At 38.1% G+C, this 24860-nt stretch overlaps 1 pseudogene; it reads left to right on the top strand.

Annotated features, from left to right (window-relative positions):
- Positions 1 to 24860, top strand: part of LOC134474717 (ubiquitin carboxyl-terminal hydrolase 42-like) — an 82030-nt pseudogene that overhangs the window by 1205 nt on the left and 55965 nt on the right.

Raw genomic sequence — 24860 nt, 5'->3', positions numbered from 1 at the left:
TTAATCTGAAGTTAAACGTTGAACTTCAAGGCCTTTAGCTTTGTGATCAAGACTTTCCCACAGGGCATTTTTCAGCAAGGCTTTCACTCTTGTCATATTGCTGAGGCTTCCCTTTATCTTTTCACTCTCCCCCTTTTTAGGACCCTTGTGTTGTTCTCTACAGACTCAGTTTTCCTTTCCAAATTTTGTTCTCTATTCCCTGTGATGCCACGGCCTACTTAAATAATCATTAATATCACTTCAGGTAGAGAGCAACTGTATCATCTTTGACTTCATTAGCACTGAGAAACCAGTTATCCTGGCGATTTTGAATTTTCCTAGTGTGGTAAGTTGTTTCTTTGCCATAGCACCCATCAGAACAAAAAACATGGGATTCCTGGGAAGGCTAAGTGACATGATGGTAGGAATGGAGGAGGCACTGCATGCAAACAGCCAAGGCAAATGTTCCAGGATAGTGGTGTATCTTGTGTATTGAAACTGATTGTGTTAATCAGCTATAAAAATAATTCTAATGAACTGTTATGAATTTTTCTCCCAGTTTTGACATTTATTAACATATAGACAACTGATCCACTGACCCTGTATCCAGTATTTTAAAGAATTCCAACATGAGGACAGGGATTCAGCTTAGAGTCATAATCGCCTGTCTGGGAAACACAAAGTCATAATTTCAATCCCCACTACTGAAAACAAAGTCCAATATTTCATATTTAATTTATAAAAAAATAGTTTGTATATGCATATAATTATTTTGAAGAAATAATACTAATTAGAAAATCTAGTCAGTATTTAGGCATCTGTGGTTCTCATAAAATTTGTTTTCAGTACCAGAATTCCATGGATTATACCTGGGAAGCCCTTGGGTATATTATTTTTATTTTTACAATCCTATTTTCAAACAGGATATGGCTAAATCAATAAAATGTCCACACTGGCCTAAAACTTGCAATCCTGCTTTGCTCTCTTGAGTAGCTGGTGTTACAGGGTTGCACAATCATGCATAGCTGTAGAGTTAGTTCTCCGTTCTCAGTCATTGAAAGCAAGATCCTCATGGTATCTGCACTTGGCATGTGTGGGTATTTCTATGCAATGGCTCTAATTGGGAAGCATACCCACTTCTTGTATTATTAATTTATTTATTGAAGCAACTAAATCATTTAGCTTCTCATTTTCTAGGTTGTGTCTTTTAAAATATCCCTGTTTGCCTTGAAAATGAGATTTAGAAATTTAATCAGAAATCACTATTTCTTTAAGTTTAGAAGCATGCCAAGTTTTTTTTTTTTTATAATGTTTGCTGTTGATTGTTGTATCCCTAGGTGATAGCATTCCTCCAACACAGAAAATTCTTTTTCCATCAGAGAAGATTTGTATTAAGTGGCAGCAAAGTCACAGAGTTGGCGCTCTGTTTCAGAATCTGGGTAACACTTGTTTTGTCAATGTGGCACTGCAGTGTTTGACATACACACCACCTCTTACCAATTAAATGCTATCACGTGAACAGACCAAGACATGTAAGTGCTATGCACTGTGGTGCTATATGAATGTTGAATGCTAAGCGGTGGTTATGTTAATCTGCTCATTTTTTCCCTCAGAAATGAGATGGATTAAGGTGTTATGTAATCATTAAGAAGTTGGTAGGGCTCGGGATTTATCTCAGTGGTCCTGAGTGTAATCCCTACTAGGGATTACAAAAAAAAAAAAAAAGTTGGTTTATCCGTTTAGAGTCTAGGATTTTTAGTTAGGCCACATAAGAAGCATTTTGTATGTGATTTGAGCTGGGTTGGATGTTTATTTATTTTAGTACTGGGACTCAATCTTAGGACCTTGTGCTTGCCAGCCAGGTGCTTATGCCTATGAACTATATCCATGGTCCATGGGGATGGTGTTCAAAAAAACCTTATTTTATCATCATTTGGCATTTCTAATCTCCTCCGAACTTTTCTACACTTGTTAAAAATGTTTTTTTTTTTCTTGTGCTGGGGATCAAACCCACATGTCAAGCAAATGCTCTACCCCTGAGATACACCTCCAGCTCTTCCATTAGTTGGCAACGTCACCCACTGTCTGACATTAACAGTTGGGGCAAAAGATCAGATCTTGCCACTCTGCCATTCACTGGAATGCCTCATTCATTTGCAGGCAAAGAGAAGATCGTTCACAAATGTCCCAATCTAGTGGAATTCACACAGAGCTTTCCTTTTAGCATTTGAGTGCTCCATCTTTACACTACACGGGCAGAAAAATCAGTTACAAAGGATGAATTGTGGTATTTACTTTTTTGAAAAATTGGCCCATTTCTTCTAAATGTATGTGTGTAAATTTATATAGTATTTATTTTCCTTTCATTGTTTCAGGGCTTGTATTATAATAATATCCCCAGTTTCATTCCTGATTTTAGTAATTGTTGCAATTTCCCCTCAGACCAGTTTTGTGCTCCCCAGTTTATTTTTATTCCATGTAGTGTATATTTCTAATTCCCTTGGTATTTATTCATTGATATCTGTATTAAATAACTTCCATTTCCAGTTATTTGGAGATGATCTTTTTTTTCATGATATTTGGTATTGATTCCATTGTGATTGGAGAAGACTTAAGTTTTCTAAGGTCTCTGAAACAAAGTCAGTTCTTTGTGGGTCCACTGTTCTCTAAATGGTGATTGATTTGTTGTGGTGACTGAGAATATTTTTATATTTTTCAATACACGTGATTTTCTATTGTACTATTCATGGAGTCCCTGACAGAAAGATGTTGACGTTTCCATCTCTAAATGTAGGTGTTCCTCTTTCATGTCTCAGGTTTGAGTTTGATTCGTGTAGTTTTCAGCAGTGTTGTTTGGAATAAACTCATGTAAAATTGCTCTTTGACTCTATCTCTGTCTCAGAATGGGCTTCAATTTGTAATTCTCCTGCCTAAGCTTCCCAGTTCACTGGAATTACAGGCATGTGCAACCACATCTTACAGGATTGCTGTTGTCTCAATGCATTGCTACTTAAATACAGAAAGCATTATTTATGTAAAATATGTATTGCCCTCTGTCTCTCCCTTTAGTCCATTTGTGTCAGTCATTTATTTATTCAATGATGGATATAGAGTCCATTGCTTTTGGTCTGTAGTCCATCTTCACTGATTGTATCATAGACATTTTTGAGTAATAGACACATAACATTTCATTTCCACCCTTTGATCCTTTGCTTAACTGTAGCGTGACATTTGAATTTGGTGAGTAATAGACAAAATGTGGGAGATCATATATTTTTAAATCATTGACTGTTTGATCAATCTGTGTCATTTATTTATTTGGCAATTTAATTTTTAATGTGAACCCAAAGCCTTTGCACTAAGCTATATACTGATGCTGCTTTTCACTTTTTATTTTGAAACAGGGTCTTGCTAAATTGTCCAGGCTGGGCTCAGATTTGTGCTTCTTCTGGTACAGCCACGCAGAGTCCTGAAATTACATGTGTGCATAATATATGTCTAATTAACCAGTTTATGTAGACATTGGAGTTAATATGATCACTGATACACCTAGACTCAGTGTGCCACTTTATGTTCTGTTTTATTATTTGTTCACTTTTTTTGTTCTTTCTCTTTCTTTTCCTTTCTTTCTTCGTCTCCTTTTCTCTGTTTGGCTTACATAAAAATGTTTACAAATCCATTTTTTATTTACATGTTTTTTTAGAGTATATCTGCTTCTGGGACTATATATATATATATATATATATATATATATATATATATATACATAATTTATTGGTTTTCTGGTATTTTCATGTTATGAACTTGAGTGTTATTTAGAAATGTTATTGCTTTTTGTACTTTTTATTTCCTCTTAAGATATAATTTTTTAAATGTATTTCCTACTTACACTTAGAGTCAGGTCAGTAAGTATTATAATTTTTGTTTGATGAATTTTTGGTTCTTCGTGCAGGATTTTTGATTTGAAACCTGGGGTTCTTCAGATTACATTAGGGGACCCTGGGTCCTCTCTAAGCTGTGTTTTATCCAGCTTTCCTGACACTGCTTAGGCCCAGGAAGTGAGGTTAGGCTGAGGCAAAGTCCAGGTTCTCCTCTCAGCTTCCATTGGCTGAGTGGTCCCTGATGCTGTGAGGTGATGTTGGGGAGTTGTAGCTCTGCAGGGTCCCCACTGATCCTGCAGTGTGAGTAGCTTTGAACTATTTAACCCTAAGCGGTAGGGCAAGAGTCAGCACCTATAGGTTACTGGGTGGGGATGGAACACACAGACTCATGGGGCTTCACCTTCATGGGGCTGGGAGAACTAAACCCACTTTGAGGAAAGCTCCATCTCCTAATCAACTTCACATAGATCTGTCCTAGGGTGTGGGCTGCGTGCCTCATCACCTGGCAAGTAAAGTCCAGGCTCTGCACTTGGCAGGTACAGGTAATGTTAGAGGTGGAGTCATATTTGCTCTGGAGAATATGCCTGTTCTTTTACATAATGGTCTGTTAGGAACAGCTTTAGTAGAGGCTTAAGAAAAATGCATTTTTTTATGGGCACTGGAGACTGGAGGCTTGGCTTGTTGTCTAGGGCTATCTTGAAAAGACACCAGAGTGGTCACGAGGTAGAAGACAGGAATGATGGGGGAAAGCATTAGGGCAGAGCATATATTGAGGTTTCCACAGGCAAGACAAATCAGGGCAGTGTGAATCTTTGCACTAGCCCATTTGAATAGTTTCAGTGGGCTCTAAGCTGTAGGCAAGGTTCTTACTTGCCTTGGACCTCAGCATGTGATGATTACTGCAGACTAAAGCTGCTGCCTGGATGTACAGGCCAGACAGAAGGGCACATGGTTTTGAACTGTTTAGTTTGCTGAGCAAGGGTACACTCCTTTCTGAGCCATTCCCTGTATCTAGAAATTGGGAGAGGTAAGGGTCCTTTCAGCCAGAAAGGATTTTAAAATTGTGACCAAAGACTATTGTTTTTATCATATTTGTGAGAGGATGTGTACACACACACAGGAGATGGTCCAGGAGGTTTTCTAAAGTTATACTCCCATTTATACAAGGCTAGTCTGTGTCTTATCATTTACCTGGATGGAACAGGCTTTGTTCTCTGCATTTGTTAGTGCTTCTGTATTGGGGTCTACGTCAGCTCCATATCTGGAGTATTGGAAAAACAAAGAAAAATAGAGAAACCACTGTCATGGCTTGCCAGTGTCCCAAGGTCCACAGTGTATGTCTCTTTATCTGTGCTTTTCAGAGTCTTTATGTATTCATTAAAAACACATTTCCAATTCCAAGGATGCTTTTGTCATCATAGTTGGCAGAAAGAACAGGAGAAACTACTCCTGTTTCATTTCCCCAGATTTGCAAATATCATCTTTGTGAAATGTGTTGAAGTCTTATTATTTTTTTTCTAATACTTGAAAGATGTTACTGCATGAATTGAAGGTCTGTGCTGTTTCTTACATTAAGTCTGTCACCAGTTTCCCATTCTTCCTTTCTATATATGGACTTTTTTTTTTCTAGGTGTTTTCATGTTTTTATCACTTGTCTTGAGCAGTTATAACTGCGTTTTCTTGAGGTTTTAAAAATGTATATGTATTATTTCCATGAAATTGGGACAACTTTTGGACACTTAGAAAACAGCAAATACTTCCCAGAATAAAATAAACTTTGTGTGTGCAAAGTTCTTTAAATTTAAACACATGTATCATATTCTTGTAAAACACCAACTCATGTCTCTCAAAATATGCAATCATTTCATGACCTTAAAAGTCTTTGTTGTACTGTACTTTGGAAGATAAGTATTCCTTGAGGTCTTTCATCCATTCCATTACTGTCATATTTCAGTTAAGTTCATATTATGGGCAACTTAGTATTGTCCCTTAGCTCACTGATACACTTCCAATTTTTTATTGTGATTTTAAGGTTTCTTTTCCCTCTTTGTGTATTATTACAGATAGGGGTTAACCATTCTTCTGATTTGTTTAAATGCCCCCTAGACATCATGCAGGAATGGAGGTGACTAAATCTACATTTATATTTGGCTCACCGTGTAATGTGGGGATTGGTGTTGTGAGTGCTAAACCAATCCAGGATGGGTAGCCAGTGTACAATATAAGGGAGGGAAAGAGTCATGCTTCCCACTTTTGATGTTTCATTCTTGTTGCTTGTGGACACCTTGAACAGCTGCTGCTCAGCCACAACACCCTGATTTGGAGCCAGTGAGTACAGACTGAAACCTCAAAAAAAATGTATGCTAAATATTCTTTTACTTGCTTCACTTTTGGTTCCAGGTATTTTGTTTTAACATTGAGAGAAAAATAACCAAGACAACCAGTATAATAGGCTATTTTCTATTCATAATGCGTGTCTTCAAATTAAATAATGTTCCATTTTATAACATCTAATTTGGTATTAATCATTTTGTGTATATTTTTCAGCTAAGAGAGTCTATTAAAATGATTTGTGCTATACTATAGGGTGTAGAGTGCTAGAAATAAGTTTTATCTTTTCAATTTTTAAAGCTTTATTTGAAAAGTTCTGAACAGCCTTTGCATAAATAGAATCTATTATGTTTTGGGGCCAAATAATTATTTTCTGTAAGGTGATATCGTGTTTTTTTGTAGGATATGTAGTGTATCTGGCCTCTGAGACCTACTTGCACCTAAAAACACTTAGCATGAACTAGAAATCAGTTTTTAACAATTTTATTTCATTTATTTGTTTTTATATTGAAAGGAATGACAGAATGCCATAAATTAGAAAAAACAAAACAACGAGAACCATAATGGATTTTCAATAGAAAATTGAAGGAGATCAACCATAGTCCTATATTGTATATTATCATCCTCTAAACATATATTCATGCTACTACTGGCTTTAGGCCTCCAACGTATCAATCGAAACAAACATTACTTTGTTTTTGTACTTTGATTGCTATCATATTGGCCTGTGTTCCTCTAAATCAATTGACTGCCTCCAAAGGGATGGTGAGTCTCTACTTGTCTCCTCGTCCACATGGCAGCTGGCTCACAGCAAGGCATAGGTTGACTTCTTGGCTCTCCTCTCTGCCCACAGCTGCTTTTGGCTTATGGTTATGGCAGGCAGACTTTATGGTTCTCTTCTTGGCCCATGTGGCTGTTGTTGGGTCTTGGGAAGAGCAGGCTGACTTCTTGGTTCTCTCAGGGGCCCAGAGTTTCTTGTGTTTTACATTTTTAAAAGCCTTAAAAAACAACATGTAGAGATCACAATTTATGGGCAAGAAAGCAAGAACATTTATGTAGAAATTTCTAACTCCTGTTATGGCAAACATTCTTTCACCATTTGCAACTAATGGTAACACAGGGGAAAAAAATCTTGTTTTTCTTGTATAGAATCAGTCAGAATACTGCCTTTGAAATGAGGAAAATTGTGAGTCTGTCTTATTGTGTAACCTTGGGCAGACATTTAACGCTCGGAGCCTTTTCACTTTCTTGAAATAGAGCCTATCTATACTTAGCATTTGGATTCTTAAGAGAATTAAATGGAAGTAAATGTAGACAAGTCAATGCACATGCATAGCAGCTGCAAATTTAATTTTATTTCAGGAATGTTCTCTACAAGTGTGATTTACTATCCATTTTGCTAATATGAGGCATTGTAATCTATCTTTCAGGTCATGCAGGAGGATATTGTGTGATGTATATGATGCAGGCACATATTATCCAGGCACTCAGTCTACCTAGGTATGCTATTAACCCCATGTGTCTGATCAGTGAACTGCAGGGTAAGTATAAATCAAGGAAGTATTTCTTGGTGATTAGAGTTTTCCTGATGAGGGCTGATATCTCTAATCCAGTGATCCCCTCACATCAGCATCCCAGGTAGCCAGGACTACAGGTATGCACAGTCATGTCTGACTTTTAATTAGTAGTAGTGGCCTAGATGATTTTTAAAAAGTGAAATGTTTAAAAAAAAACAATGTGTTTCATTGTATATGAATATCTCTTTAATTTGTAATGCATGTTTTGTAATATTTTTACTATATAAATTATTTTAAAAAATTAAAGATATAACAAAACAATGGAGACCTTAGTTTAATATCCTCAAAGTTTAAATGATTCAAACCTTACTTGTTAGTAAAATCATTTATAGATGCCTTTTCTCTGTTGGATTTATGTGTCTCTGTTACGTGCCCACAAATTTCTTTAAATGGTTTGTAATTGATTTTAATTTGGTAAATTAACTCTGTATTGTACTAGGTGAGAAGATCAGTCAAAATGAAGATATTAATACTTGGCCATTAGGTTAGCTCATTAGTCTAGTATTACAGGCTCATACAACACACCAGGCTCTGTGTACTTTTTAAATTAACCTTCCCTATTTGTAATTAGTTAAGTTGTAAAAAATGCATAGAAATAAAAAAAATCTTAATCTGTCATCCAGCTTGGTAATTATAGGGATGCATAATTACACAATGATTAATTGTAATGATTTTGCCTTAGAAGTTGCTAAACCTTAAATATTAAATAGGGCTTTGGCATTATTGGTCATGAAGATTTAACAGTACAGAAATCTTTAGATCATACTGGAGTCTGGTACAATTTAGGTAGGGCCTATTTGTAAAAGTTAATAAGCTATAAATGAACACTAAAATTTAAAAGACAATCTTTAAGGTAAAAACATAAAAAGAATACAGATTGCTTTGTTGAATGTCTTTTCGTCATGCTGCTCCTTCTTGTTTTGTCCTCGTCCTTCTCTTACTCCTTCTCCTTTTCCTTCTCTTTCTCCTTTTGTACATGCAGGCAATTTTTTTACAACTGAACTAAATCCAAAACACACTTCTCTTGTTTTTCTACGTCATTCACTTCCAATACAATTCTGTACCTTCACCATATTTATAATCCTGTGCAATCACTCTCAAAGATTTATCTGAAGAATTGTTTCTTACTTAACCTGCCCCACTATATTCTTCCACATGTAGCATCAATATGTTAGAAAATATATTGGGGCTTTGGAGATAGCCCTGTGATAGAGCTCTTGCCTAACATGTGCCATGCCAGAACAGCTTTTGTTTGACTATTCATACATTTACTTTTAGCAAGTATAATTAACCACTGTTTTTCTTTATAAAAGTGTCATTCTTCAGAATGTGTTCTTTGTAATCAAATGCATTTGAGTCATGGAACTGCTATTTTTGTCAGTCAAGGTGGTGAAATAGCAATTTTACATGATTTCAGTTAGAGCATATATCTATATTTGCATAAATATGGAAAACTAAAGGCATAATAAATTTTCTGTTATTTGTACATTTGTGCTGATTCTTATTTATAATTTGAAAAAAATAATTTATTTTTGCAACTGCTAAGTCATCAAGAAAGACTGAAATGAAAATATAACTTGTTCTTGGTCATTGGTACAGGATATATGTTGAATATGAGTGTCCTGCATTGGGTCTCTTATGATTTCGAGTGTCATATTCACAGTGGGTGCATTCACCTCACATTTTGAATGAACTTGAGTCAAATGAACTGAGGTTGACTTTATTCAAATGAATTGTGTCAACTTGTTTTAGACACAAGACTCACCCTGTAGCTGCTCCTAAACTCTCAGGAACTGCAGATCCGTGGGCTCTGGGTGAGAGTGTATAGTGTTTGTGTGAGTGCTGCTTTCTTATTCAGTATAATTTTGGCAGCTTCTAAGGAACATAGAATGTAACTTTGAAGATGAGGCATTTAATATATAATGATAAAGGCTTGTCTTAATATTTCTAGGTATAGCTAGTCACTTCCAATTTGGAAACCAAGAAGAAGCTCACGAATTTCCTCAGTACACTCTTGATGTTATGCAGGAAGCATGCTTACATGGCAGCTATGAGTGAGTACATGTCATTTCTTCTGTTTACATCTCAGGCTTATCACACGTATTTTGCCTTTTATGTTCACAACTTTTTATTTTTTGGCTTTACATTGCCTGTTCCCCACCTTATTTGCATAATTTACAATGTCTAAAATTTAAAAAGATTTGTTTACCATCACAATTTGAATTTGTTGAATTCCAAATGTTAGGAAATGAATACTGTTTTTGCTATTACTTAACTTTCGAGTGCAGGATGCTTTGGCAATGTAAAAGTATTTGCTTCTTTCTAATTGAGCTAGACATTTTCTCTGTTGACCTACAGCCTTATAAATATGTTTCATGTCTCTTGTCTCTGTATCTCACTCTCTGTTAGTTACCAGTTCCTATAGCTCCTTCCTAAAATCTAAATGCAGACTGAAGAGTGAGAAGAAACAGAAAGTTATGTAACTTTGCTAACCCACCTGCCACTGCCCACACACCTGGTCTAGTACCTCTCTGTGTATTCCACTCTGCCCTGGCCTTTGTGGTCTGGATAGTGATAGACTCTGCTTTTCCCCCTGCTTCACTTCCCACAATGGATGACAAAGCTGCTGGGAGTGCCTTCCACTTGCTGCTTTGTTTCTGAATTTAATTTCTGACTGAATTTCAAAGTCCCTTCATGATTTCGTTCCTTCCATCTTCTTCTACAGATACTTACTGTGTTCCACCAGGCGGGGCTAATCTCTGGATACCATTAAGACTACATTTTAAAAATCTCCCTTTTGTGCATGCTTGTTTTATAAATGTGCATCCTTTAAAGTCTAGTCATATCATCTTTAAATTAGCAGAACTCATTAATCACTGTTTTGTCTTTTTCAGATTAGAGAGACAATCAGGTCACCACTCTTATTTATCAGATATTTGGAGGCTATCTAAGATCAAGAGGTAAGACTGTATTCACAAGTCCATGAAGTGACACATGCATGTGGTATTAGAATGCAAATAGTCGAAACGAGGTAAAATATAATACTTTTTCCTCTTTAGTGGCTGCCCCTATGTCAGTTTCTACTATGTTCTTTGGGTAGTTCCTTATTCATGAGTAACTGAGATGCAAGTATAGAATATTATGTTTTTGTCTTAATTTTAGTTGTAACAGATTCCTTCATACCTGCCATAGTGTTTATTTATTTTTTCCACCATTGGATATTTAGTTGGGTTTCTATTCTCTTATCACCAGTGCATTATTAAAGAGTACCATGCACTCATACTTTATGTCTGTCTTACTATCTTTTCATTGCTGAGCAAAATACTGAGATCTAAATTAAAGGGGAAGATATCTGTGTAGCTCATAATTTGTAGATGTTTCAGTCCATCATCAGCTGGCTAGAAAGCTGATTGGCACAGCAGGGCCCAACAATTCAAGATGGCAAAAAATGCCAAAAGAAGCAATCACAGAAAGATTGCGGGAGCAAGCTTCTTTTCTCTCTTTATATTGTATGCAAAGTATCTGCCCCTAGGACAAATGTAGGTAGCCTCAGACAATGTCTGTGCTTTTTTCTTGCACAGGCTGAGGGTGTTTGCAAAGTGAGGATGCTGGACCATGCTAAATTATTAGTTAATATTTTAATCTTCTCAAGTTGATGAAAAGAATTGACAATTATCACATTGTAGGGTGTAAGCAACTGGACTAGCGCGTTTCCTCTATACTGTGGGATGCAAATCAGATGAGTTGCTAGTTAAGCTCTGAAACTTGTCAAGGTGACCCAATGTATCAACCATTACATTGTATAAGTAAAAGTGCATGTGATAAATTTTCAGTATTAGTATTTGATCCATAAGTTATATTTTAAATTTTAAAATGTGCATTTGTCCTTCTAAGAGGTCATAGAAGTTTATATTTCATCCAGTAGTATACTGAGGTCAAAACTCTTGAGTCTTTTTCATACACTGTGGATAAGATTAACTTGTCTGCCAATCTAGCAGAAGAAAAATTTTATATCATTTTAATTATCTTTCATTTTAAAATTTTTGAGACTGCCATGTTGATTTTACTTTGATTATTTTTTCACTTTATTTTTATTTCAGTCACATGTCAGACTCTTTTCATCCATATCTTGATGATACATTGGAAACAGAGGTAAATCTCATACTTTTTGAGGTGGTCAAGTTATAAAGCTTTATTACTCTTTTACTTTTCACTTAGTAAGTCTTAATCAATCTGGTTTTGATCTTGCAATGGCAAACCTTAATTGGGTTCAGTGTTATCATCCTAATGGGAAAACATTTTTTATGGCCTTGGAAGTTAATCCCAAGGCCCTCTAGCCCTCAGCCAGATTCACAGTCCATTTTAAAAATCATTTTGAGATTGAATCTGAATTGATCAAGCAGGACAAAATCTTACAATCCTCCTGCTTCAATCTCCAAAGTAGCTGTCAACACAGCCACATCATTCCAATAGAAATATTATTTCCTCATTAAAATGCTGCTTTAATTTTCTGTCTTCTTCTTCCTTGCTTGCTCTCTCTGTCTCTCTCATAAGCCACCATAAGTGTGGGAAGATGTGGCACAAATGATTTTTCCTCTCAGGATGTTTGCAGTTTTAAAGAGACATTGGCTCAGTTTGTGAAGTCAGAACAGCTAGAAGGAGAGAACTGCTACAAGTGTAGCAAGTATGATGAGGTGGTGTGTGGTTGGCTGTCCCTCATTTGGCCAGTTCAGGTGAATCTTTAAATTAGTGTATTGCAGAGAAATAATAAGTAGAATTCTAGAGCACCAAAAATAATCCATACATTAGACTTCTTAATCCTTTGTTTCTCTTGACTTCAAGGTGCAACAATATGGTTCCAGCTTCAAAGAGGCTTTCCATACACAGATCATCTAATGTTCTCACACTGTCTCGGAAACACTTCTCCAGTTGAACTGGTAGAAAAAATGGCCAAGGTATGTAGATAATGTTCTTAACAGTTTATGTGGAGCCAATATTTAAGTGCCAGTAGTTTTACCTAATTGAACAATTTTGGTAATTTACTTTCTACAGTTTTTTTTTTTTTTTTGCATTGGATAGAAGGGGAAAAAATCAAAGAATTGAACAAAGAGTTGGTCTGTGTGCCTAAGATTATGTGCATCTTTACTACACTCTTGAGGTCAAGCCTACAGAGGTAATTGGCAACTCTTATCTGTATTAGGCATTCATAGTCAGTTCTTTGATATCCATGGAAATGAAAGTACACAGGATGAGTATGTATAATCTGAAAGTCCAAAGAGGACTTTCTTATTACATTTCCCTCTCTTTCATCCAATTTTATTTTGTTGTTTTCTTATTTTTCACATACATTCAATTTTCCTATTTTCTTTCCACTATTAAAGGTTGAACGAGGTCAAAAATTCATGGAGAAGGCTGACCATGATGCACTCAGAAAGTTAAAGCAGGAAGATTAGGAGTTTGGGACCAGATTGAATGATATAGCAAGTTTAAAGCCAGACAGGCTTACACAGTGAAGTCTTATTTCAACAAACAAACAAAATTGCAATGAAATACATGAGAAATAACTAACCTGTTCTTTAATTATTGGAAGGAATCTGGAATAGAGTCATATTCCAGCACTAGGGAATCTGAGGCAAGAGAAGGTTTGCAAGTTCAAGATCAGCCTAGGCTTGAGGCCAGTGTGTTCTACAGATTAAGATCTTGTGTCAAGAAAGCTACTTACTTATTTAATTAATTAAATAAAACTAAAATAATTGGTGGTGAATGCCCACAGTTCCCAATTTGTGATTATCACCTATCATGATTTTGGGAAATTCACTAAATGTGCATCCTAAACTGTTTAACGAAAATAAAGACTGAGAGAATAGCTTAGTTATCCTTAGACCTGGTGTCTTTTAGGTATCTTGTCTTTGGAAAAGTGACTCAGCACACTGGGTTTCTGCAGGAAAATCACCATGCTGTGTAGTGCGGTCTCCTGCTGCACTGTATATACCCTGTAACTGAACATGTACGGCATTCACTGACTTTAGAAATGACATTATTTCTTCTTTGTCCATTTATGTTTAGAATATGAAATACCCAGAACATCTCAACATTAGACCTTACATGTCTCAGCCCAGTGGAGAGCCCATGCAATACTTTTTGTACACAGTGCTGGTCCACACCAGATCTAAGTGCTGTGTTGGTCACTAATTCTCTTACATAAAAGTAAGGCATGTGGATTTTGTGCTTGCTTTTACATAGACTCTGTAAGACAACAAGCAATAGCTTTCTCTGGGGGAAAGTAGGAAGTTTTACATGTCATGTATGAATGCTTGTATTCCTCCTTCTTTTCACTGTGTTTTTGTTAACCTGAAAAAATCTAACATTTCTCTCTTGCTGACTGTATTTTGCAGTAAAGCAATAACCTGTGGTACCAGATGAATGACTTCATGGTATTGCCCAGTGATAATTCATCTATGCTGACCCAGCAAGCCTATGTACCCTTTTATGTTAGATATTGTTAGTGCAAAAAGCTGCCACACTTTTTATACTGTAACTGCTTTTTATCTCACCCACATTCAATTCATTTTTGTGTGTGTGTGTGTTTTTTTTTAAGCCAGTGCTTAGGTTTTAGCCTTTTGCATGCTCTGCAGCATCAGGAGGTGATATCTGAGCTCGGGTTAAGAGTGGGGATTAGCTCAGAGCCCCATGGCACTCAAAATTGAGAGAGGCAGAGGAAGAGAAAGGGGGTGACTGAGATGATGGGGTGGCTTATGCTGCTACCTGGGCATGTGAAGGCCATGGCCAGAGGGCTCAGGATTGGAGTTCTGAGCACCCTCCCTGGTTCTACCCAACTGTTCTCTAACACTGAGCACAGTGCTGGTTATGTATCAGTCTGGGCTCAGACAAGCAGTTGATTGATTCTGCTGTGGCTGTAAAGTAACTTACAAATTCCACTTTTAAAAAATTTCTGCTGTGCCCTCACAAGTTTCCCCTGAACCTTTCTCCCCACCACAGACAAAGGAAAACCCAGGCACTATGACTGAGCCACACCCCAGCCCCTAAGGTACCCATTTGAAATATGGTGGCTTAAATTTAAAAAATGTCCTAAAATGTTCAACAATGGCATTATTTGTGTCGGAACTTTATGCAGTTGTCAAGAGAGACTATTTTCATTTCTTCTTTTTTAAAGACAGTTTCTTGCTGTGTCACCATATTTTGCTGAGTGGTTTTATACACACTTCCTTTTTTTTTTTTTAATCCTTTGAGAAAGTGCTGACTGTACATTGAGGGAAAGCAGGTTGTTATAAGAGATCCTGGTGTTGAGCAAAGGATGGGGAAATGATCCATCCAATGAAGGGGGAACCTTCTGGATGGACAGGTTGATACATTTGTTTCCTACTTTCCCATACACTCTCTACATCTTCTACATTGGTCCATATTTTTAATTTAAAATACAAACGGAAAAAGTATCCATCTGATAGCAGCATCCTCAGAATAGAGTATGAAAGTACTATTTCCTTTACCTGGCTGACCTTGTGACCTGGGCTACACACCCCAAAACTGACACACACCCCTCCAGCAGCCAGTGCATCCTGTGGTTCTGTGCAGTGTGATTTACAAGCAGTGCCTTTGCCATTGGTGTCTTCCAGAGAGACTGAGATTGTAAAGAAGTCCATAATAAGAGGCCATTTGTTGTCCTAAGCCCTCCCTTTCTTTGTCCCTAGGACCAATGATGTGCAGCACAGAGGTAAGGTTACTTTTCATTCCCCTGCCCCCCTGTCATTTCTCTTCACACATGGACACCCATCACCATACCTCCACCAAAGAGCAGGCTGCATCAGGGTTTAATGGACCACAGCTGGCATTTCACATAACATGGGTAACACTTCAAAAGTGGCCTCTGATTTTTACCTCATTCTAAGGGTCTGTCCCTAAAAACTCAGGCTAACCCTGAAGTTGTTTTGTCATGTCTACAACTGTAATTCTTAAAAAAGAAAAAAAAATATATATATATATACAGGCCTTTATTTCAAAACATGAAACGTACATTTATTTCAGCGTGAAAGATGATGGATACGGACACGTGATGTGAGCATATTTAAATATTGGTGCCCACTGTGGACCTGGGCTTTAGCCTGGTGTCATATCACTGAGTTTTTAAAATCACATTAGCCGACTGGAATGTGATCCTATTACAAGGACACTTTGTATCCACACAGGTATTTTAGGAATGAGCCATTTTTCCTCTGTGCTGTCCCCAAGTGTGTGATCATGCCCATGAGCCTCTATGCCCAAGGGTCCTGACAGTCCACAGGGTGAAGCCATTGGGAACCCCTTGTCCAGGCCTTCTACAGCTTGAACTGCATTAGGTCATTCTGCTGTCAGGTTTTGCAGCTCAGTTTGACTTTGATTTGAACCATTAGATTACCTGGTTCAATGCTTTTTTGTGTAGACTTTGGTCTCTGTTTCAGTTAAAAGCCTTTATGAGCTGGAGTGATGATGAGCTTTGTGATGGCTAGCTGCTGAATTGGGCAGTGCTTCAGAAACCCACTGGAGAACTGACAAAGCAGAAAGCATGCACAGTGGGAAAAGGAGAGGTAGAATAGACATTTTAAAGAGGTTTTTAAAACTTACAAAATAAATTTTTGTTTTACCATGCTGATTCAGCAGCTAATTCAAAAATTTAAGAAAACAACAAATAGGTCAACCTGTATTTGCCAGTGAACCAACTGTCAACTATGTTGTCACAGGGTCCAGGTTTAGAGCAATATAAGTGAATGAGTACAATTCTGACACATCACCTGTTGACATCCAGCAATCACAGACCCACATGCAGTGCCCAAAGCAGCCTTTGCTCCATGCCCTTGTGACTTTCTCCTTTGTTTGGAAACCAATTGCATTTCTTTCTTCTGTGACTTCTGTCTGTACATTGTTGACCTCCTGGGAATGACAGCAAAGGAGAGCATACATGAACCCATGCCTAGAGAGACCCGGAAAGAATATGGTTCTGTGGATTGTGTTCTGGGAGCCATATATGTCCTGTGTGTGAATTACTTTAAAATTAGGGCCAGTGATTGGTGCCTGTGGGTAGCTCAGATGAAAGTAAAGGGTGGTGGTTGTGATTTTATGTAATTTGCCAATCACAAGACCAAAGTGGGAAGGCCATAGCCTGGAGTGATGACCTGTCTCTGGCTTTCTCCCTTGCAGAATTTGCTTCACTGGAACAATATACTGGCACCAAAAGACACATCAAGTTGTTCCACGTGGAGTCCTAGTGGAAATCTCAAGGTGAACAGGCATAGGCCTGCTCAAGCTTCTACTTCTCTTCCACATCTTTGAGTTTACAGACACTCTGAGATTCCACAACACCCTATCAGGGCCTCTGTAGAAATCTGAAATTAAGTTTTTTGAGAATACAATTGTTCCCACATTCAACTTTTTTATTTTTAGAGAACAAAACTGAAAGAAATAAAATAGAATAGACAATCAAAATGAATTAATGAAGATGATACAAGAATTCAAAATAAGGTAAAAGGAAAGGAACTGGCTACCATGATGCTTCTGACTATATCCAAAATAACTTCCTGTACCATTAGCAGAATCAAATCCAACAAAACAGAGCAAAGCAAAACCAATCAAAACAAAACAATGAAAGCAATACAGGCCTACAAAACACGACTGTAGGAATAAGTAGTGGTTACCATAATGCTTCTTCTTTTCTAAAATGTAGCTGTTTATACCATCAGACATAATGAAATCAAACAAATAAAATAGAAGTAAAATTCAATACAAAACAATGAACATGATACAGGGCTTTATGTCAGTATAAAAGGAAATGGCTACCAAAATGCCTCTTGTTATCTTCAAAATATATGGCATACCATCAGGGATAACAAAATCAAATAAAATGGAAGAATAAAACCAATCAAAACCAAACAATGAAAGAAAGGCATACAGGACTTCAGGGCAACACAATTGGAATAAAACAGTGGATACCATAAAGCATCTTGATATCTTCAGAATAGCTGCTTACAACATCAGACATAATAAAATCAAACACAACAAAATAAAACAAAAAAAGCCACTTAAAAATTTCGAGCAATATATTACTCCAAATACGATAATAGGAAATCCATAATGACTACCATCATTCTACCTTTGTTACTTCAAAATTAGACATTCATGCCATCAAGTAAGATAAATTCAAGCAAAACAATTCAATAAAAGAAAGGCAAACAGAAAAAGAACAATAAAGGTTATCAAACAGGATTTAGATTAACAAAGGCCACTGCCTACCCGCTGTAAACACTTCTTCATCTTTCACCTTTACAACATTTGTTGTGCATTTTGGATCCCATCAACTCCTTTAAATTTTATACTAGGGAGACAGCATGATGTTCACTCATGTTACTCTGAATCATTTCAACATGAGCATGATCTCGTGTTGTTCCATTTACCCACAAGAGCCTCAAGGTTTTCTTTCTTTCTAGTTGAGTAGCTTTCCATTGTATAGAAATGCCATATCTCTCCTATCCTTTCTACAGCTGATGGGCAAGAGACCCCTACTTTTTTTCTGATTCCCTGTCACATACAGCACTTTTCTCCCCTCAAACTTTTAGTCTATGAATTTCCTTTTGAGTTCAATGTGTTTCTTGTATAAAGCATAGTAATGGGTCTTATCCCCTTATCCATCTGCCTGTGTTTCTTTTTATTGGTGAATGGGCGCCATCTACATTAATCTTATGGCCTCCTGCACTGGTTGGTCTCTGTGATGCAGTTTTCCTGCCATTGGATGCCTACTTTTCCCCTCCTTTAAACTGAGTTCCAAAAACCATGATCCCCTTCTGATGCTCTTTCTGAAATTCTGGTATTATTATCTCTCACTAAAATGTGCTTCTGTATTCTTTGCAGTTTTGGTTTGGTGGCTATGGATTCCTTCAGTTCTTTTTTGTCATGGAAATATCTTTCTTCTCCATTAGTTTAGAAAAAATCTGTTTTCCAGGCTACATTAGTTTGTGCTGGAAGCTGTTTACTTTTAGGGCTTGAAATGCTTCACTCCAAGGTCTTTGAGACTTGTTGGTTTGTGTTGCAATGTGTGTCATGAATTTGATGAGTTTTCTTTTATTGGTGATTTGTTTCTTTTTCTAGCATCTTTTCATATTCTATCCTTGTGCTGAATTTTTGCAATCTTGATTATTATATGTCTCTGTGGAGATTTATTTTAGTTATGTCTAGCTGGAGTTCTATATGCCTTATCTGTATGTCACATTCTTTTCCGAAATTTGGGAAGTTTTCTGCTACTTCCATAAATATCATTTTGTGTTGACCCCTGCTTTCTCAGTGACACCTATTATTTTTAAATTATTTTGCTTTGAATCATCAGGAAATTATTGAATTGTTATTTCTTGTTATTATTTTTAAGAGATCTTTCCTTTACTATGGCAACATCCACACCTGTCTTCAATGTCTGAAAGTCTATCTTCAGTTTCTTTCAAGTAGTTTTACCAGATTTCAATGTAAGGTTTAATTTCCTGGATAACTCCTTGAATCTGTTTTGTGCATTCTAAATGTGTGCTATTTTGTTCATTAAAGGTTTCTCTCAGTTTCCTATGCACTTCCCTTTTTAAAATCTATGCGTTTTTTAGAGACTATTACCAAGTTTTTTATCATGCATTTCATTTCATCTTTTACCTGACATAGTATTTCTAATCACTGCTTTGACTTAGAGTCTCCTGAAGTTGTTTCTTTAATTCAGTTGCAATCTCTTTAGAAACATCAGATGCACAACTCCCGATCTCTTCCATGTTTTTCTTTCCTATACTTGCTCTGCTTGGTTTTGAGTCCAAGGATGGCCCTTTGCTTCTTCATCTTGACACTTTCTTGGGTTTTTCCAATCAAGTGGGTAGTGGGGTCACAGGCCTTCTTGCATTGGCTACAATTTCTCCAAGTGTGAAAGTTTGATTCTCCTAACTTTTCTGGCCTAAGGGTGTGCTGGTACAGATCCTGCTGTTTCTTTTCTCCAGTCATGCATTTCTCCCTTTGTTGTGATCATCCCAAGGGCTGTTGGGCTGTGCAAGGGCAAGGGAAGCTGCTGACTCACTATTGAGCTGGTTCTTGGCATGCAGTCCTACATTTAATTTTTTAAAACTATTCAGTGTCTTGACATAGCTGTAACATAAATCAAGAATATGTGGAAAGGAATATGGAGTGAAGCCGTGGTTGATTCAAGTGGAATCTGCAGATGAACTACTACTCCAGGAGACAGGGTTTCTGTTGGCAGATACCTGACCACCTGCACGTGCACCCTGTGATCATTCAGCATGAACACTGCATCCAGAGTTGCCATCTACACCTCTGGGCTGTGAGCCACTTTGGGGACCTTTCAGCCACATCACAATGTGACCATTTCTCATTTTACACTATCCTTTACTTCCTGGGTAGGGTAATGTCTATTGTTTCAGTGTTTAGGATGGAAAAGCATATTACTGAGCTTTTGTTGGATCATTGAATGGAAATGTCACCAATATTACTCTATGAATGTCCCCCTTATATGACTTAATTTTATAATTTGGACAACTGTTTCTAAGAATACCACATGTAACCTATTGAGCAGTGATTTTTTACTGTATTTTTTTCTTGAAATTCTCTATTACTTGTACCCTTTTACTGCTTTTTTATCTCCTTTTTTGCCTTTAAATAAAAAGAAATGGTAACATTTTGCTTTGAATCATCAGGAAATTATTGAATTGTTATTTCTTGTTATTATTTTTAAGAGATCTTTCCTTTACTACTAAAGGAAAGAGATCTTTCCTTTACTGAGGTGATTCACCACAATATACCTGGGTGATTCACCACAATAGATGTGAGCACATGTCATGGAAGAGCCTCCTTCCTGGCCCTGTGACAACCCCAAATGACCCCCAAGAATCTATGTTATGGATGTGGCATTGTTAAAGAACAATGGAGAGACAGAGAACACTCCATACTCCTTTGCCTTCAGATACAATAGCTGGATGCCCTGTATTTGCATGATTATTTTCCCCCTTTTTCTTTCTTAATTCACTTTGGTGCTCAAAATGAATGTACAAAAGAATTACTGTATATACACTTATTATATGTGAGGCCATGTATGCACGCTGGCCAAACACATGTATTTTATGTGCAGCCTCAAAAATCTCCTGCTACACTCAGTGCTACTAACTTCCCTATGGGGCTGTAGTTATCTCCTCACTGGATTGTGGAGATCATGGCAAGGGTTGCACTGTTTCCACAGCTGTCAGCTCATCATGAGAGTGTGTTGGAAGAATTGCAGCCATCACTTACTACAAAAAGTTTTCCCAGAGCCTCAGTGAGTCCCTTAGTTTTCCTTAATTTAAGGAGCTGTTGGCTCTATTTGGAATAGTTACCTCTCCTCTGAGCTTCCAAGAGAAACAAGATAGGCAGGAAAGTCATCAAATAATGCCTTAGTTCTTGAGAATTAAAAGCATTTCTGGAAAGAAGCAAAGTGCAGAGCTACAGAATTATTGTTGTTGAAACCAGGTAAGATTGATGTAAATTTTGGTTGGTGTCCAGAAGTGATAGCCTGATACCGTCCTGAAGGTAGCTTAATATACCTAAGGTAGCTATATTTAAAGTGAAAAGATATTTAGTAAATGTGATCCATGACAATACACATAGAGCATCCTGCTAACTATTGTCTTGTCTCTTTCTTTTGGTGTGATCCAGTGCTCCTGGAATGAAACAAAGTCTGTTGGGGGAAGTGATTACAGATCTTGAGGCTGTCAGTGTTTCTGCTGTTTCCAATGATGAAGTGGACCTGACAGCAACTCTGTGTGAAATGTTTATGAAACTTTTGCTGGCCATGGACATCATCCTGAAATGCATGAGAGATGTGATGTTAGAAACCAGCTCAGCCATAAGTGATGGGTCTTTGACTTTGGAAACAAACTTGGCAACAAGAACAAGAGAAGCACATGTGCAGACCCACTTTGTGAGCCCTGTGATGCTGGGAAGGTAACACAGGATTGCAGCAAGGAAAAAGGGTTGTTACATGAGAGCCTAAGGCACTCTGGACTAGCAGAGACAGTGGAGCAGATGAGCCTGGCTCCCTTCAGACATGCAGAAGGCAGATGTGAGCCCGGGCACTTGGTTTCCCTCAGCATAGACCAGTGTAGTGTTACAGGGACTCAGACTCAGAATACAGGTGAATGTGCCAATGCACTGCCTTATACTCAGCCACAGAGGAACCCAGGCACCCATACTGAATGGGACACTGGGCACAGTTATGTCAAGGGGTGCAGTGAATTTCAGGCTGTCCAGAAGGTTCCAGACCACCCTCCACAAAAAATAACCTGCTGTAGGCCATGTAACCATGAAGGTTACCATAACCTTAATGACTGTTCCTCGACTGGAGAAATGTTAAGAAAAGCAGGGTTCAAAGTCAGAGCTGGAGGTAAAGCAGGGGTTAGAACAGGAACATGGGCAAGGGCCAGACTGAAGGTCATTGTTACAGAAACTAGCCCTGCTACATGAGAAAGCATAATGAGCCACAGTGCCATGCTGTGCAGAACTGCAGTCCCAACCAGCACACTCTCTGCTGTAGAGACAGAGTCATTTTCAGGCACTATGTTCTGAGAAGATAAAGCTAGCACCACTCCTAAACCTGGAGTTAAGCTTAGCCGGGCTGGTGCTCATACCTCCTCTCTGTCAGGGAGCATCACAGGCTCCCGGAGAAGTTTTACTGCAAGAAAATGTGGTGGAACCAGTGCAGATACCTCAACAGGTACACTCCATATGAAGCCAGTGAACCAAATGTGAAATGATCACAACAAGAGTTCCTCCCAGTCCAGGAAGGGCCAGGAGCTCCCTGCCCTGGTGTGGGAGTGGACCAGCTTCCACAGCCCAAAAACAGGTGCTTCACCACCTTTCCTTCTGCACCCTGAGTGCTACCATCAGGAGAAAGCTGCCTTTGGGGCTGACCACAGTGGCTACAACCTGTCTCACCGAATTCATGGGCATGAAACTGTGAGGTTAGGAAAGCACAGGTTCCAGAGTGCAGAAAGTATCTGTAGTGGGGGTAACACACCAAAGAAAGACCACAGGAGCCTATCAAGGGAACTGGAGGACCCTAACAAATCTAAAGCTAAACACCATGAGTTGAAGCACAGGTGAGTGCAGGCTCTGCCAGCAGGGACTCAATCCCTCAGCTTTGTGGGTTTTGAAACTTCACTGTTTCTCTGCATTTACAAAATGGTGCAGCTTTTACCTCCTGTATCATAAAATGCCTCATTTTGCCATTCTCAGTGAATGCATTGTAAATCCTAGGAATAATTGTGAGTTCTGAAGAAGTCACATGGTGACTTGAAAATTGATGGTCAGATAAGTTACATTTCAGAAATTTGTTTTTGTTTTTAAATTGAGTGACTAAATGGAAGCAGGTGAAGGTAGGGCACAGTACTGCTTGTATCTGCCCTGTATGTCTAGATAGAATTCTGAGGGTCATCATTTCTTGTCTTGGGCTTTGTCTATGAGTCTCAATACAAAACTAAAAACAGTCATATTTTTAAAATGCTAAATAGGTTGTTGATTGTGTGTGTGTGTGTGTGTGTGTGTGTGTGTGTGTGTGTGTGTGTGTGCATGTATGTGTAGTATTGGGGATGAGACCCACAGCTGTGCTCATGTGGCCAGCACCTACCAGTGAGCCACAGGCCTAGCTTTGGGTGCTGTCTTGAAATCAACTTGTTCATGAGAAGATGAGTGAAGATGGGTGGAATTCCTGTGTATTCTACTTAACTTGGTTTAAAAACCTAACATCCTAGCCAAAGAGTGCCAAAAGCTGTATATAAATAGGAATCGGTTACTTAGGGTGCAAATGAAACCAAATTACAAACCCCTTCCTCTATTAGTCTCAGGCCCTGGAATTCTTTATTTTCTTCTACTTTCTTCCTTTTCTCTCTTCATTTTTTTCTTCTTTCTTTCTTTCTTTCTTTCTTTCTTTCTTTCTTCCTTTTTTTCTATCTTTCTTTCTTTCTTTCTTTGTCTTTTTTATTTTTCCTTTTATCACTAATGCTGCATGCCCAGTTCCTGAGCAAAGAGCCAGTGGTGGGAAAGTCAGCGGTGTGCTGAAGTTGGGAAAGTTAAGGCTCTGGAATTTAAAATGATTTACAGCTGAAAGTGGAGAATGCATTTGAACTAGATAAGCACTGACTGTGGCTGTAAATTGAGTGCCTTCAGTAAGTGGTCAAGAGAGTGCCAGCTGCTGTCTGAGGTGGTGCTTGCATTAGTGTTGCTAATATCTGTCTACTGCTTCTGCAGGTGTCTGTTGGACCCAGATCTCGCAGTCTTGCAGTCAGACACTGAATCCCATAGATACAAAAAGAAGAGGCACTCAGAAAACTTTGGAACAGAATCAGGACTTCACTCACACAGGACCACAAGCTGTGAGACTGTGGAAGATGTCTGGAGACCTGAGGGTAGCTCCCTGTTTGATGATGGCCTTCCTGTGGAGGGCTTTGGACATTTTTAAATGGAAAAAAAAACCATTAAAGCTGGACAGCAGGACTGACCATTGTAGGTATGGCCAGGGTAAGAATGGATTTTTGAAATTAAGAAGAGAAAAATTCTTTCACAAAACTTGTTATGAAAAGGGGACTGACACAGTGGGGTGTAACCCGAGTGCCTGGAAAGGTGGTGTGAGTAATGCAGGGCTCCTACCTTGCCAGCCTCTACTCACAGTGCCTGTGTGATTCACTATCCTTGTGTAGTTTGGATACCTGACACTGATCCATTAGCACTGAATGATGGTTTCTTGGAAATGGAATTTAAGGCTCCTGAAATTCATGACTCTCTGGGTTTCTGCATATTTACTTACAAGGGAGAACTTAATGTTTTTGATGTATTTTTGGTAGTGATGCTTTTGCACAGAGAGAGGGAGTGTTGTAACTCACAATTTGATGACCTAGGCCATTCAAAAGTTAGCTGCCACCTGTAAAGTTATCGCCTTTGGACTCCTGGTTCGCCCTCTTATTCTGAGATACTGGGCATCTTGGATTCTTGTGTGTCAGTTTTGTCTTCTTGTGAGTTAGCAGCTCTTTGTGCTCTGATTGCA

This window comes from Cavia porcellus, unplaced genomic scaffold, assembly GCF_034190915.1.
Source record: "Cavia porcellus strain 051 isolate PalLab524CR breed Dunkin Hartley unplaced genomic scaffold, mCavPor4.1 scaffold_36, whole genome shotgun sequence".
Taxonomy (NCBI): Eukaryota; Metazoa; Chordata; class Mammalia; order Rodentia; family Caviidae; genus Cavia; species Cavia porcellus.
This window is presented reverse-complemented; position numbering and strand designations above follow the sequence as displayed.